General features: G+C 40.2%; 1 protein-coding gene across 1 annotated transcript in view; it reads right to left on the bottom strand.

Annotated features, from left to right (window-relative positions):
- The window catches only part of grin2aa (glutamate receptor, ionotropic, N-methyl D-aspartate 2A, a), a 304,621-nt gene that overhangs the window by 163,427 nt on the left and 125,049 nt on the right, over positions 1-16,145 (bottom strand). The gene's annotated exons all lie outside the window — the stretch shown is intronic.

Here is a 16,145-nt window from a genome sequence, read left to right as displayed (position 1 = left end):
AGTTGCCTCCCTGACTGGAGGCCTATGATTAGTAGTGTGCTGCAGGGATCAGTGCTGGGTCCTTTGTTGTTTGTCATCTATATCAATGATCGAGATGATAATGTGGTTAATTGGATCAGCAAATTTTCAGGTGACACTAAGCTTGGGAGTGTTGTGGACAATGAGGAGGGCTATCATGGCATGCAGGAGAATCTGGACCAGCTGGGAAAATGGCTAAAAATGCCAGATGGAAGTTATTGCACAGAAGTGTGAGATTTTCCACTTCGGTAGGACCAACCAGGGTTGGACTTACACAGTGAATGGTCGGGCACTGAGGAGCGTGGTAGAACAAAGAGATCTGGGAATATAGACCCATAATTCGTTGAAAGTGGCACTACAGGTAAACAGGGTCATAAGGAAAGTTTTGCAGATTGGCCTTCATAAATCAATGTATTGAGTCAGGCGATGGGATGTTATGTTGAAGTTGTACAAGATGTTGGTGAGGCCTAATTTGGAGTATTGTATGCAGTTTTAGTCACCTACTTTCAGGAAAGATGTAAACAAGATTGAAAGAGTACACAAAAAAAAAGCACAAGGATTTTGCTAGGGCTTGAAGACCTGAGTTATAGGGAAATATTCCCAAGAGCATCTGAGAATGAGGGAAAACTTGATAGAAGCATATTAAATTATGAGGGGTATAGATAGGATAAATGCAAGCCGGCTTTGTCCATAGAAGCTGGGTGAAACTAGAACTAGTTTCATGGGTTATGGGTTAAGAGTGAAAGTTGAAATGTTTAAGAGGAACATAAGGAGGAAATTCTTCATTCAGAAGGTGGTGAGACTGTGGAACGAGCTGCCAGAGGAAGTGATGGATGCAGGATCGACTTCATAATTAAGAGATATTTGGATGGGTACATGGATGGGAGGGGAGCAGTATGGAGGGCTATGGTCCACATGCAGGTCGATGGGATTAAGCAGATAAATAGCTCGGCATGGTCCGGATGGGCCAAAGGGCCTGTTTCTGTGCTATAGTCTTCTATGACACTATCATTATTTTAGGAGTTCTAAAATTCTACAAAAAGAGTTGAAATAGAATGAAAGGAAGTGAGATGGAGTCTGGACAAGTATCCAGAGCCTGGAGTTATGTCTAAGGTTATGGGATTAAAAAACTCACCATGACAACTGTGGAGCTTAGATTCAGGCAATTAAATAAAGCACCTGTACTGGGAGCACTGAGAAGGGCATTACAGGATTGTCCATCTGGATTACTAAGATCTGCCAGGAAAGTAAATCTTCCATGTTCACACATAATGCCCAAAGGTGGCTCGAGACCGACCAACGGAGATGGCTCAGTTTCCATTTCATCAACAACTCTTTCAGTTCAGGGCAATTAGGGATGGACAATAAATGCCAGCTTTTCATGGCTCATAAAAAATAAATAACCAACACACAAATAGATCATACTGCACTCCTGATTTATGCTGGGATTCAGACTCCTGGTAAGCTTGCTGCAAATTCACAGACTTTGAAGACACCGTACCTGGAATATAATGCTAGCTTTGCTCTTTTTATGTAAGGAAGGAAGCACTGCAATAAAGGTATTCTGCAATCCTTGAATGAGGGGTATACACTCAGTGGCAAACTTATTAGGTACACTTGTATGCCTGCTTGTTAATGCAGACTTCTAATCAGCCAACCTTGTGATAGCAACTCAATACATAAGAGCATGCAGGCATGGTCAAGAGGTTCAGTTCAAATATGAGAATGGGGAAGAAATGTGATCTAAGTGACTTTGACTGTGGAATGATTGTCAGTGCCAAATGGGCTGGTTTGAGTTTCTCAAAAACTGCTGATCTTCCGGGATTTTCATGCACAGTTTACAGAGAACAATGTGAAAAAAGAAAAAAAAATCTAGTGAGTGGCAGTTCTGTGTGCAAAAACGCCTTGTTGATGAGAGAGGTCAGAGGAGAATGCCAGATTGGTTCAAGCTGACAGGAAGGCAACAATACCTCAAACGTTACAAGAGTGGTGTGCAGAAGAATATCTCTGAACGCACAACATGTTGAACCTTGAAGTGAATGGACTACAGCAGCAGAAGACCACAAATATATACTCAGTGACCATTTTATTTGGTACAAGGGAGGTACATAACAAAGCGGCCACTGAGTATAGATTGAACAAAATAGGTCTGCTCACTCCACGTAGAAAAAAATGTTAGAGGGCTTATTGAAGCATGGCATATTTTGAGAGGCATGCAATACATCAGGTGCAATTTTCCACTTCTGGGGAGTGGGAATTCTAAAACTGAAAGGCATGGTCTCAGTATAAGGGGATGACCACTCATGATGGAGATAAGAGCAGATTTCCTCTCTCAGAGAGCTGTGAGTGTTAGGAATTCTCTACCCTTGAGCTTTATAAATCTGAGCTTGTAATCCAGATATATATTCAAATCTGGGCTACTGAGGAATCATGACATAGGTTATAGGTATCTGGTAAAGAAATGAATTTGAGGCCAAAATTCAGATTGGACCCCACCACCCAGGACGTGTCCTCTTCTCAGTGCTGCCGCCGGGAAGAAAGTACAGGAGCCTTAGGGCTCATGTCACCAGGTTCAGGAACAGTTGTGTTACCCCAGCCATCAGGCCCTTGAACCAAAGGGGATAATTTCACTCAGCTTCACTTGCCCCATCATGGAAATGTTCCATCAACCTATGGACTCACTTTCAAGGACTCTTAGTCTCATGCCTTTGATACTTATTGCTTATTTATTTATTTCTTTTTGTATTTGCAGTTTGCTGTATTTTGCACACTGGTTGAATGCTCAAGCTGGTGCGGTCTTTAATTGATTCTGTTATGGTTATTATTCTATGGATTTATTGAGTATGCCTGCAAGAAAATGTAACTTGGGGTTGCATATGGTGACATATATGTACTTTGATAATAAATTTACTTTGAACTTTGACAAAATTATACCAGATAGCAGAGCAGGTTTGAGTAGGCCTACTGCCTTCCTGTCATTTTCTTCCATCTTTCTTCATTCATAGGATAAGGGTGAAAAGTGAAATATTTAAGGGAAACCTGAGGGGGAACATCTTCACTCAGAGGGTGTTGCAAATGTGGAGTGAGCTGCCAGTGGATGTGTACTCCACTTCAACATTTAAGCTAGGTTTGGATAAGTACATGAAAAGGGAGGGATATGGAGGGAAAAAGTCCAAGTGCAGGTCGATGGGACTAGGCAGAATAATAGCTCAGCACAGACTAGATGGGCTGAGGGGCCTGCTTCTGAGCTGCAGTTCTCTGTTACCCGGCATAATTTCTTTTTAGATTTATTGGTGACTATCTTAACCTTGGATTACCTCATGACTGAAGTCTCTGAGATTTCCACCATTTTTTAATGTGACTGAGTAGGCTCGGTAGACACACAGTATATCTGGCTATTTAATAAACTTTAGGTTTGCTTAAACATGCATGTGGTTCAGCTGTCACATTTATAGCACAATTGACAGCCCTGTGCTCAGGATCAAAGTACTTAAAATGCATTGAAACTACTGTGAGCTCCTTTATCTAGAAATCCATCTATCAATATTGGAATTAATTTTAACTCAGCACACCCAAAAAATGGTAGGAGGGCTGTTAAGATGAAACAAGTAACTAATCAGCTCAGATCCCAACCATATGTAAGGTAAAACCCAACAGAGCTCTGTGGGTAGATGAGGTGGCTAAGAATAAATAATCCCTGTGATTTTACAGCTGGGCCTAAGTATGTAGATATAAACTCTGGTACATCTAACACTACTCTTAGAGAGCTAAATAAAGACATAAGAATAACATAAGAAAATTGAACAGTAAAAGGCCATGTTCTGCCTATTGTGAACAATCTGACCCAGGCCGCAGCTCCTCTTCAGTTCCCCATAGCTCTCAATTCCCTGCTCTTTCAAGATATATTTAATTCCGCTTTAAATGCCCCAAGGATCATTTGAAGGAAACTAAAATGTCACCCACAGGCAGCTGCCCAGTGCTTTATTTGCATGTGTTCTCAGCAGAAAGTAGAGCAGCAGTATTCAAATGGTGCCCAGCAGATAAAATCACCATGACTTCTTGCAGTCTAAAGTAATTTCTTAATTCCCTTCTGCTCATATCCAACTCAATGGGCTAAATCTAGCTGCTTCATCCTTCATTCTCAGTATTATGTGCTTCTGTCTTCAGAAGACATGAACAATATTACTACTGGAGTCAACGGATACTTCTCAAGCATTAGTCTTTCAGACCGATCAAGGCCAGAAGTCCGATAGGATTAATATCATTGAGATCAGTTGACTCACGAGTGACAAAGGTACAAGTGGGTCACAGTCAGCTTTCTGAGTGAAAACGTTTATCACTTCACTGTGGTGTTAATGGATCAAACAAGATATCAGCAAACAGACAAAATACTGGAAGAACTCAGTAGGCCCGGCAGCATCTATAGAAAAGAGTAAACAGTCCACATATCGGGCTGAGACCCTTCATTGATGGGGAAGGGTCTTTTCTTTCTATTTAAATCTTTTTATTAATTTTCCAAAATTATAAACAGAATAATAATATTGATACAGAGAGTTTGGAATTATCTTATTGTTGATAAACATGTACAAAAAAGACTTCAAATAATACAGGTGTAATAGACTTCCAAACTCTTAATATAGTTCATTATAGAGAAAAAAGAAATTTAAAAAATGTAAAGAAAACCACCCCCCCCAAAAAAACAAAAAAATAAAACTAAATACCAAACCCAAAAAGAAAGCAGACAGAACAAAACAAGGCTAGACCAATATCTTAAATCAAATACATTCAGTAATGTTGTCAACTCCGCTCCTCTATTCGTATATTTTAAATTAATAAGAAGGATTCAGAAAAGGTCAAGTTACATCATATGGAAATGTTGAATAAATGGCTTCCAAGTCTCTTCAAATTTAACCGAGGGATCAAAAATGACACTTCTAATTTTTTCTAAATTTAAACATAATATAGTTTGAGAAAACCAATGAAATGTAGTAGGAGGATTGGTCTCCTTCCAATTCAATAAAATGGATCTTCTGGCCATTAAAGTAACAAATGCAATCATCCGACAGGCTGAAGAGGATAAAGATCTAGGTTCCATCATTGTCAAACCAAAAATTGCCATAATAGGATAGGGTTGTAAGTCAAAAAGCAAAACTGTTGAAATAATATCAAAAATATCTTTCCAGAATTTTTCCAAAAGAGGGCAGGACCGGAACATATGAGTCAGAGAAGCCAGCTCAGAGTGACATCTGTCACAAATAGGGTTTATATGGGAATAAAAACAGGCTAGTTTATCTTTAGACATATGGGCCCTATGCACTACTTTAAATTGTATTAGCATATGTTTGGCACATATAGAGGAAGAGCTAATTAATTGAAAAATTTTATCCCATTTCTCTATAGGTCGGAGAAGTTGAAGTTCCCTTTCCAATTCATTTTTAATTTTATCAGATATACCTGGCTGTAATTTCATAATTATATCATAAATAGTTGTTATTAATCCCTTCTGAAAGGGATTTAAACCGAAAATTTTATCGGTGATATCAGTAGGGAGTGAAATCGGGAAGGTAGGCAGCGTGGTATTTAAAAAGTTTCTTATTTGTAAATATCTTTAATAATGGGATCTGGGTAAATTATATTTATTAGATAACTGTTCAAAAGACATGAAACAGTTATTCAGAAATAAGTCACGGAAACATGTTTTACCTTTCGTTTTTCATATCAAAAGGGCTTGATCCATAACTGAGGGTTGAAAAAAATTAGATATAATAGGGCTTGATAATATCAATTTGTTCAACCAAAAAATTTACAAAATTGAAACCATATTTGTAATGTATGTTTAATTATTGGATTAACCATTTGTTTATTCAATTTAGATAATACAAAAGGAAGTGAAGTTCCTAAAATGAAAGCCAAAGAGAACCCTTGTACAGAGTAGCCTTCAAGGTTTACCCAATGTGGACTTGGAATTATATTCCAATCTTGCGTCCAAAATATTGAATATTAATTGCCCAATAATAGAATCTTAGATTCGGCAATGCTAAAGCACCATCTTTCTTGGACTTCTGTTAATATTTTTTCCTTAACTTGGGATATTTATTCTGCCATATATAGGAGGAAATTTTAGAATCAATAGTGTCAAAAAAAGATTTAGGAATAAAAATTGGTATCACTTGGAGTAGATATAAAAATTTAGGTAGAATAATCATCTTAATAGCATTGATTCAGCCAATCAGTGATAGAGACAATGGGGACCATTTAGTAATCAGTTGTTTAACCTGACTAATTAACGGTAAAAGATTAAGCTTGAACAAGTCCTTATGTCTCTTAGCAATTTTAACTCCCAAATAAGTAAAATAGTCAGTAATCACTCTGAATGGTGAACATCTATAAATGGGAACCTGCATATTTAATGGAAAAAGTTCACTCTTACCAAGATTCAATTTGTAACCAGAAAAGCTGCTAAACTGAGCAAGCAGAGATAATACTGCCGGAATGGATTTCTCAGGGTTAGAAATATATAATAGTAGATCATCTGCATATAGTGATAATTTATGTATCTCATTTCCATGGGTAATATCAAATATATTAGGAGAGTCACGAATAGCAATAGCAAATAATGTCGAATAATAGTGGACTAAGAGGGCAACACTGCCTAGTGCCACGGAATAATTGAAAAAAGGGATATGATTATTAGTAAATACCAAAGCCAAAGGAGTAAGGTATATCAATTTAATCCAAGATATGAATATCAGACTAAAATTAAATTTGTCAAGCATATTAAACAAATATGTCCATTCAACTCTATCAAAGGCTTTCTCAGAGTCCAGTGAAATGACGCATTCTGGAGTTCTAGGTGAAGGAGTATAAACAATATTCATTAATCTCCTAATATTAGACAAGGAGTAAGGATTTTTAATAAACAACAACACACATCAAAGTTGCTGGTGAACGCAGCAGGCCAGGCAGCATCTCTAGGAAGAGGTACAGTCGACATTTCAGGCGACGAAGGGTCTCGGCCTGAAACATCGACTGTACCTCTTCCTAGAGACACTGCCTGGCCTGCTGCGTTCACCAGAAACTTTGATGTGTGTTGCTTGAATTTCCTGCATCTGCAGAATTCCTGTCATTTAGGATTTTTAATAAATCCAGTCTGATCAACAGAAATAATTTGAGGCAATATATTCTCCAATCTCGTTGCCAATATTTTAGAAAAAATTTTGGAATCCACATTCAGCAAACATATAGGCATATAAGATGCACATTCAGTAGGATCCTTACCTTTTTTGAGAATTAGGGAAATAGAAGCTCGCTAAAAAGATTGTGGTAATTTACCTATAGATACTGCATCCCTAAGGATTCTACATAGCCAAGGAGACAGTATAGATGGGGAAGGGTCTAGGCCCGAAATGCTGACTATTTACTCTTTTTCCATAGATCCTGTGTAGCTTGCTGAGTTCCTCCAACATTCTGTGTGTGTTGCTTTGGATTTCCAGCACCTGCAGATTCCTCATCTTCAAGATACCAACACATTTGTCAGATTATTTAGGTAGTGTCGATCTTCCTCATGTGCCACAGATGCTGAGACACACCCTAGGGTGTGCTGGGACACATTATCAGTGATGTAACCTGGAGCCATTGGGTGCCTTGGGACTGTCAACATCAGACACTCTTGCTCAGGTGACCCAGCCAGGGTTGATCAGGCCCTGGCTTGTGTACCAGCAGCACTGGTCTACGGATCACACCTGTTGATACGTAGTCATCTGGAGGCTCGGTCAGCAGCTTCTGTGACGGCCCTGATGGCTCTTTTCTTTGCAGCCCCCATAATGCCAAGGAGAGAGTAGATTCTGCACAGTGAGCAGCCACGGAAACCTCTACACCCGTCTCTATAGGCTCACAACATGCCCTCCACCCCTGTCTCTGGTACTGCTCTACCAGCTCCTGGCACTTGGCTTTCCAATGCTCAAGCACCAGCTCACCATGTTATGAAGACCACAGCATATCCAAACAACAATTACAATGACTAAACTTTTAAAATACATTGAAGATCTTCACAGTCAAGCAGAAATGATATTGAATGCTTCTGGTATCAAGAGTCTCAGGAGAAGTTGAAAATTTCACCAGAAATGGTCAACTAAAGATCAGTGGGTTTCTGATAAACTTGAATTCATTAATTCCAGATATACTTCTTACCTTTGCATACTGGGGTGATTGGTCCTCAAAGTACACAGCGATACATTCCATGGGGTTTGCCCAAACTGCTGCCATAATTTTGAAGCAAGCTCATGTGAAGCCTTATTTTTCCATTTGCTTTAAGCCCATCCAACCATCAGGAATTTCATCGATACTCATCCTCAAGTTGGCTGCAATGTGACTTCATTCACTTTCACTACAAGTTCAGTGATTCCCTTAATGTGTACTTACACAGCAGTCTTTGATTTGAATGTACTCAATAACACAGAATCAACTCAATGTCAAATTCCAAAAATCCTAAATGAGAACACAGCTATCTCCTTATTCTGACACTATAGCTGTATTTTGGTGATATTTCATTTAAATACCTAAGTTTTGTTGGTTTAGACATGATGGAGAAGGTACTAAAGAGGGAGAGAGGGTTTGCATTACTGCTAAAGGAGAATTTCACAGTAATACTCAGCGAGATCATACTGGAGGGCACAGAGGCAATTTTGGAGGAGTTCAGAAGTAAGATAAGTGAAACAAGATAGATGAGAAGGAGAAGCTAAATCAGATTTATCAGTATTACAGTGGAGTAAGAGAAATTACAAGGGCATGAGAGAGGAGGTGGCCAGAATTGATTGGAAAAGAACACTGGCAGGGATGATGGCAGAGCAGCAATGGCTGGAATTTCTGGAGAAGGCACAGGATATATATAGCCCAAAGAGGAAAAAGTATTCTAAAGGAATGATGACACAACTGTGGCTAACAAGAGAAGTCAAAGCCAACATAAAAGCCAAAAAGAGGGCATATAATAGAGGAAAAATAAGTTGCAAGTTAGAGTATTGGGAAGTTTTTAAAACCCAACAAAAGGCAACTAAAAAAGTTAAGAAGGGAAAGATGGAATACAAAAAGAAGCTAGCCAATAATATTAAAGGGGATACCAAGAAGTTTCTTCAGTTACATAAAGTGTAAAAGAGAGGTCAGAGTGGGTATTGGACCGCTGGTGAATGATGCTGGAGAGGTAGAAATGGGGGACAAGGAAATGGCAGATGAACTGAAGAAGTATTTTTTGCATCAGTCTTCACTGCGGAAGACACTAGCAGTATGGTGGAAGTTCTGGATGCCAGGGGTCATGAAGTGTGTGAAGTTACCATTACTAAAGAGAAGGTTCTAGGGAAACTGAAAAGTCTGAAGGTAGTTAAGTCACCCGGCCCATTTTAGCATGGAAAAACTGTGGCTGATTGGCAGGAGGTAAAGAGTGGGAATAAAGGGAGCCTTTTCTGTTTGGTTGCCACTGATAAGTGGTGTTCCACAAGGGTCTGTGTTGAGACTGATTTTTTTTTCCGTTAAATGTCAAAACCGGCTCACCCATAGAAGACAGAGGGTCACGGTGGAGGGCTGGTATTCTAGCTAGAAGTCCATGACGAGTGGTGTTTCACAAGGATCGGTGCTGGGACGTCTGATGTTGGTGATATATATTGGTGATTATGGATGAAAATGTAGACAGGTAGATTAGACCGTGTCCAGATGACACCAAGATTAGTGGAGTTGTAGAAAGTGTAAAAGACTATCAAAGAACATAGCAGGATTTATTTTTGCACACAGAAGAGGCCTTTCAGACCCTTCTATCTGTACCACCCAGCAATCCCCAATTTAACCCTAACCTAAACATGTGACAATTTACAATCACCAATTAACCTACTAAGCAGTACATCTTTGGACTGTGGGAGGAAACCAGAGAACATGGAGAAAACCCATGTACTCCACGGGGAGGATGGGAAAGATATAGATCAGTTACAGATATGAATAGAGAAGTGGCAGATAGAGTTGTGATGTTCAGGGCTGGGGGGCCTTTTTGCCAAACCCGGCTTTTTAACATAGCAGCTGACATTTCTAGAGATCAAATAGCTGTTTTTGACTAAGTTAATCTTCCAACTAATAATCTTTGTTCAACATCTTGCCATAAACAGGAGCCAGTCTTTAGTTCTTAATGTTAACAGCAAGCAATAATCATTCTCAAGTTAAAAAGACAGCTTTGCAAACAAACCGCACTGTCCATAGAGCAAAGGATGCTGGCCCACAGGATGGAGCTTGTTGCAATGTCAAACAATGGGGTTATCTTAACTGGGTTTGTATCAAACTAGACAACATTGGCTAAGTTATTTAGTTCAAGGAAGTTTGCAGACCACATGAATACTATCACTTAGCACATCAAATAGCTAATCTATCAAAAATTGGAAGATTTCTGTACACAGAGAGTCAGCATTCGCAGTATTAATTTTGGGTACTTGGGAAATATATCCTCAGATGCTCTTAGACCATCTGCGTGAATAGGTATCTGAAAAAATATCACATGGGTATCAAGTGGCAAAAAACACCAGAATAACTGTAGGAGAGCAGTCAAGCATGTAAGACATATTCAAAGAACGTCAAGACGAATCACAAAAACACAGTGTGAATAGAGTCCCTTCCTCTGCCTTTGATTGCTGGAAAGAATGGCTCGTTTGTCTGCAACTCGTTGGAATGTCTTGTTAGCTTATGGAAATTGTATCTGTCTTTTGGAAATCCTTGGTGTTTTTGAAATCATTTATAATTTGGAAATCTGTTAAAAGATAGAAAATCTATGAGTTTTAAATATGCTTTAAGAATTTTATCTAAATTTAAGCATGTATCACCAAAATTAAAGAACTGTGTTTAAGCTATTTTGTTAGCTGGAAGTATCTCTTCCTTGGTATGGATGGGGGACCCATCATTCAAATAGTGGGTACACTCACTGTGGCAGATAAACGGGAAAGTGATCTAGCCTTAGGTGGCTACAGTATCCTCCCGTTAGTGAAGGTACACATAGCTACGGTATCTATATTGGATAGGACCCAAGATCATTGTTTGAGTTTTAGAATTTTACAGTCAGCGAATGCAATACCATCACAGAGTTTAATCCAGGCAAGTGTGATGTGTTGCACTTTGGGAGGTCAAATGAAAGGCAAGAGTATACAGTTTATGGTGGACCTTTTAATAGCATTGAGCACAGAGGGATCTTTGGGTACATTCCATAATTGGTTACACATGGATAAGGTAGTGAAGAAAGCAAGTGTGTATTTGTCTTCATTGGTGGGGAGGGTTGAGTTTTAGAAGAAGGAAACCATGTTGCAGCTATACAAAACTTCAGTGAGACTTCACTTGGAGTATTGCGTGTCATTCTGGTTTCTCCATTGTAGGAAAGATGTAGAATCTGCGGAGAGTGTGTAGAAGAGGTTTACCAGGACGCTGGCTGAATTAGAGGGCATGAGCAGTATGGAAAAGTTGGACAAACTTGGGTTGTTCACTTTGTTGCATTGGAGGCTGAGGGCAGATCTGAGAGAGGTTTCAAAAATTATGAGAGGCATAGATAGGGTAGACAGTCAGAATCTTTTCCCCAGTGTAGAAATATCAAATACCAAAAGACATACTTCTACATTTAGAGAGAGATGTACAAAGGATAATAAATTAGACATGATAGAATGGCGGAGCCTTCTCGATAGGCCGAATGGCCTAATTCTGCTCCAATGCCTTAGGTTGTTGTGGTCTAAAACAATGTTGGGGGCAAGTTTTTTTTTACGGAGAGAAGTAGGCACCTGGAATAGATTACCAGGGGTAATCATGGAAGCAGGCAGTTTGGTGGAGTTTAAAAGACTTTTAGATAGATGAATGAATACGAAGGAATGGAGAGATATGGACATTTATTATAAATTGGCAAGAAGATCGGCATAACATCATGGGCTGAATGGCCTGACTAGTGCTGTACCGTCCTACCTTTTATGTTTTAGAAGTATTCCTCTGATTATAAAAGTACTGTGTGACACGCTTAAAGGAATTAGAAAGTTCCACATGTCAGCAAGTCTTTCTTTTCTGAAACAGCCCTAAGCTTTCCAGTTCCTAGTTTATAGACAGCCCTGAAGTCACAGGTTCAACTAAAATATGCCTGAAGTTTGGCACTTCAATGCCAATATTTAGTCTTATCAAGGATATTCTATTTAGCAGCTATCAAAATTGTTCGATGCAGAGTTCCCGTTTTTAAATTTTTTTTTATTGATTCAATAACAATGTTAACTCAGCCTTGGTTTCTGTGTGTGAAAAGACAGCACACCTGGAAGTCAAGAATAAGGAAAAGGCCCTGAGCTATTCAAGGTGGTGAGAGTGCTGGAGAGCTGAAGCTGGGCAGAGGGAAGAGTCAGGACCAACGCCTGGCAGGCTCCTTGTTCTTGTAAGGACCTGTTCCCCATGGCCCACATTGACTCCACATAAAAGCAAGCAAGGCCACAGCATCCACTGCACTGAGGCAAAAGTCCATAGCATGGTCCACAGATACAGTAGGAAGACTGGCCAGTGTGATTGACAACATTGTCTGGTGGACTGAATTCATTTGATAACCTGCTGGATTACAACCTGGTTCCAGCACAGTGTAAAATCCCATTCCTTTGACCCATCACTTATGGGATGATCACTCTCACCTTTCCCTGTATCTCTGGTTATCCATTTTGTTATTGTTTTTGGTGCTGCTGCAAAGAAAAGTGGTATGGGAACAGTATGCCTGACAGTGATCTATAGCCTTACGAAAGTATAAACTACATGTGACATCGGCACTAGATGTTATTTGCATGTTAAAGCTGAAATCGATGCACGTGCTCTTTCTAATCTAATCTGGAGAAGCCATTTCAGAAATAGGCTGCAAACTGTCAGTGGCTTTTAGCTTACAATTGGCTGCTTTGCTTTGGTAGGCGTAACAAATGACCACTGTAGTTAACTGGTGTTGGGGGTGGTGTAGTGGTTAGCAAAACGCGTTACAGGACCATCGACCTGGGTTCAGTTCCCACTGCTGCCTGACAGGAATTTGTACATCCTCCCTGTGACTCCGTGCGTTTCCACCAGATGCTCCGGTTTCCTCCCATACTCCAAAAATCTACCGGTTTGTGGGTTAGTTAGTCATTGCAAATTGTCCCATGGTTAGGCTAGGGTTAAATCGGGTGGTGTGGCTTGAAGGGCTTGAAGGGCTGGAAGGGCCTATTCCACACTGTATCTCTAAATTCATTTGTTCAGTTTGTGCTATGTCGTATGATGTGGGTGACCATGTTCTTCGCATGACCATGATTGTTCGTGACAAATTTTTCTATAGGAGTGGTTTGCCATGGCCTGTCTGTACAAGGTGGGTGACCCCAGCCGTTATCAACACCCTTCAGAGATTGTTCGCCTGGCATCATATGACCATCCACCACCTGCTCACACGGCTTCACGTGACCCTGATCGGTGATGGAGCTAAGCAGGTGCTATACCTTGCCCAAGGGTGACCTGCAGGCTAATGGAGCGAAGGAGCACCTTACACCTACTCTGGTAGAGAACCTGTATCTCTAAATTAATTAATTAATGCTATTTCCACATTGATATTTTAATAACAAAGTAAGCAGGACCAAAATTCGCAGAACTGTACAATGCAAGAAAGCACTTAATCCAGCATAATGCTGTGAGCTCTTTGAAGGAGATGCCCATTTACAGCAGCTCTTTAAATAGTGCTCAATTGGTAATATTGTTTTCACTGAACCAGAAGGTGTTGTCTTCCTGGTCTACACATGAGGCTGAAGCACTTAAACCTTGGCTGAGGGAGCACTAAGAAAGTTGCTGTCTTTATGAGGTATTGTGAGATTCTGTTAAGGGAATGCAACTTCAAGACCTAAGTTTGAAGAGAGGCAAAGGATGTTCCAGCCAACATTTCTGCCTCAAACAGATGATCTGGCAGTTGGTGTTTGGAGGAGCTTGCTACATGCAAGTTTTGATGCACTTCAATGGTGATGGTATTTCAAAAGTATTCAATTTGTTGCAAGGTTTAAATCGTTTTGAAAATCATAATATACACACTTATCTCTTTATTGCTGCCACCAACCAATATTATCATTTTATAATTCAGAAGCTCCGCCCTGGGACCAGCACATAAGTGCCATTAAGAAGGAGCCACGACAGTGCGTCTACTTTCTTAAAAGTTTGCGAAGATTCCACATGTCATCTAAAACTTTAACAAACTTCAATAGATGCATGGTGGAGAGTATCATGACTGGTTGCACCAATGCACAAGAATAGAAAAGTCTACAAAAAGTAATGGGTGCAGCCCAATCCAACACAGGAAAAGCCCTCCCCACCATTGAACACAACTACAAGGAGCACTACCACAAGAGAGCAGAATCCATCATCAAGGGCTCCCACCATCTAGACCATGATCTATTCTCATTGCCACCATCAGGAAGCAGGTCCAGGAGCCTTAGGTCCCACACCACCAGGTTCAGGCACAGTCCCATTACTCTCCAAGCATCAGGCTCCTAAACCAGAATGGATAACTTCATTCACCTCTGAAATGATTTCACAACCTACGAACTTACTTTCAAGGTCTCTACCACTCATGTTATTAGTATTATGTAGTTATCGTTATTTTTTTTTTGTATTTGCAGTTTGCCTTCTTTTGTACGTTGGTTGTTTGTCAATCTTTGTGTGTAGTTTTTCATTGATTCTATTGTATTTCTTTATTTTCCTGTAAGTGTCTGCAAAAAAAATGAATCTTGGGGTAGTATATGGTGATAGATACATACTTGATAATAAATTTACTCAGATTTTTGAATTTTCTGAGCTTTGATCAAGGTAGGGTGACATTAACATGCTTTCGTTTGATGCCAAATATTATGTGATAGATTATATAAATCAGAAGAAATTATAGCCACTTAAAACTATGCCCCCTCCTCTCAGACTGGCACTAACATTCCCAATCATGCTTAAAGTTTGCAGAATGGTAGTTTGCAGTAGAACAATTGCTGACATCAATTTAAGTTCAAAGTTCAAAGTAAATTTATTATCAAAGTACATACATGTCACCATATACAACCCTGAGGTTCATTTTCTTGTGGGCATTCTCAATAAATCCAATAACGATAATAGAATCAATGAAAGACCACAGCAACAGGATGGAGAACCACTGTGCAAAACTGGGAAATGGCAACATTCTAAATATATATTCAAAGGTCCAATTTAATGTCAGAGAAATGAATACAATATACATCCTGAAATGCTTTTTCTTCGCAAACATCCACGAAAACAGAGGTGCCCCAAAGAATGAACGACAGATAAATGTAAGAACCCCAAAGACCCCCCCCCAGCTTCCCTCCCTCCCCCGCGAAAGTGGCAGCGAGCAATGATCCCCCTCCCCCCACCAGCAAAATAAGCATCGGTACCACCACTGAGCACTCAGCATGAGCAAAGCAATACCAAAGACACAAACTTGCAGTTACACCAACGATTTCACATTTCATCCAGCATACGGCATACTGCAGATTCTCTCTCTCCATAATAAGGGAGAAGGAGGTGTCTCTGTTTCCCACCACCAAGTGGGGAGACATAACAAACAACTCGCTGGTTTACGATGTTAAAAGTCCATTACATCGCTTTTTTCCGAGCTCTGTGCCCGAAGATCGCAAAGATCTCAGGTCTTCGGGCCCACAGCAGATATCCTGACTCCCCCGACGACACACGGGTCTCCTGCCGTGACACCGATCCTCGATCTATAAGACCATAAGACCATAAGACAAAGGAGCAGAAGTCAGCCATTCGGCCCATCGTGTCTGCTCCGCCATTTTATCATGAGCTGATCCATTCTCCCATTTAGTCCCACTCCCCCGCCTTCTCACCATAACCTTTGATGCCCTGGTTACTCAGATACCTATCAATCTCTGCCTTAAATACACCCAATGACTTGGCCTCCACTGCCGCCTCTGGCAACAAATTCCACAGATTCACCACCCTCTGGCTGAAAAAATTTCTTCACATCTCTGTTCTGAATGGGCGCCCTTCAACCCTTAAGTCATGCCCTCTCGTACTAGACTCTCCCACCATGGGAAACAACTTTGCCACATCCACTCTGTCCATGCCTTTCAACATTC

The sequence above is a fragment of the Mobula birostris genome, chromosome 9, assembly GCF_030028105.1.
Source record: "Mobula birostris isolate sMobBir1 chromosome 9, sMobBir1.hap1, whole genome shotgun sequence".
NCBI classification, from domain to species: domain Eukaryota; kingdom Metazoa; phylum Chordata; class Chondrichthyes; order Myliobatiformes; family Myliobatidae; genus Mobula; species Mobula birostris.
This window is presented reverse-complemented; position numbering and strand designations above follow the sequence as displayed.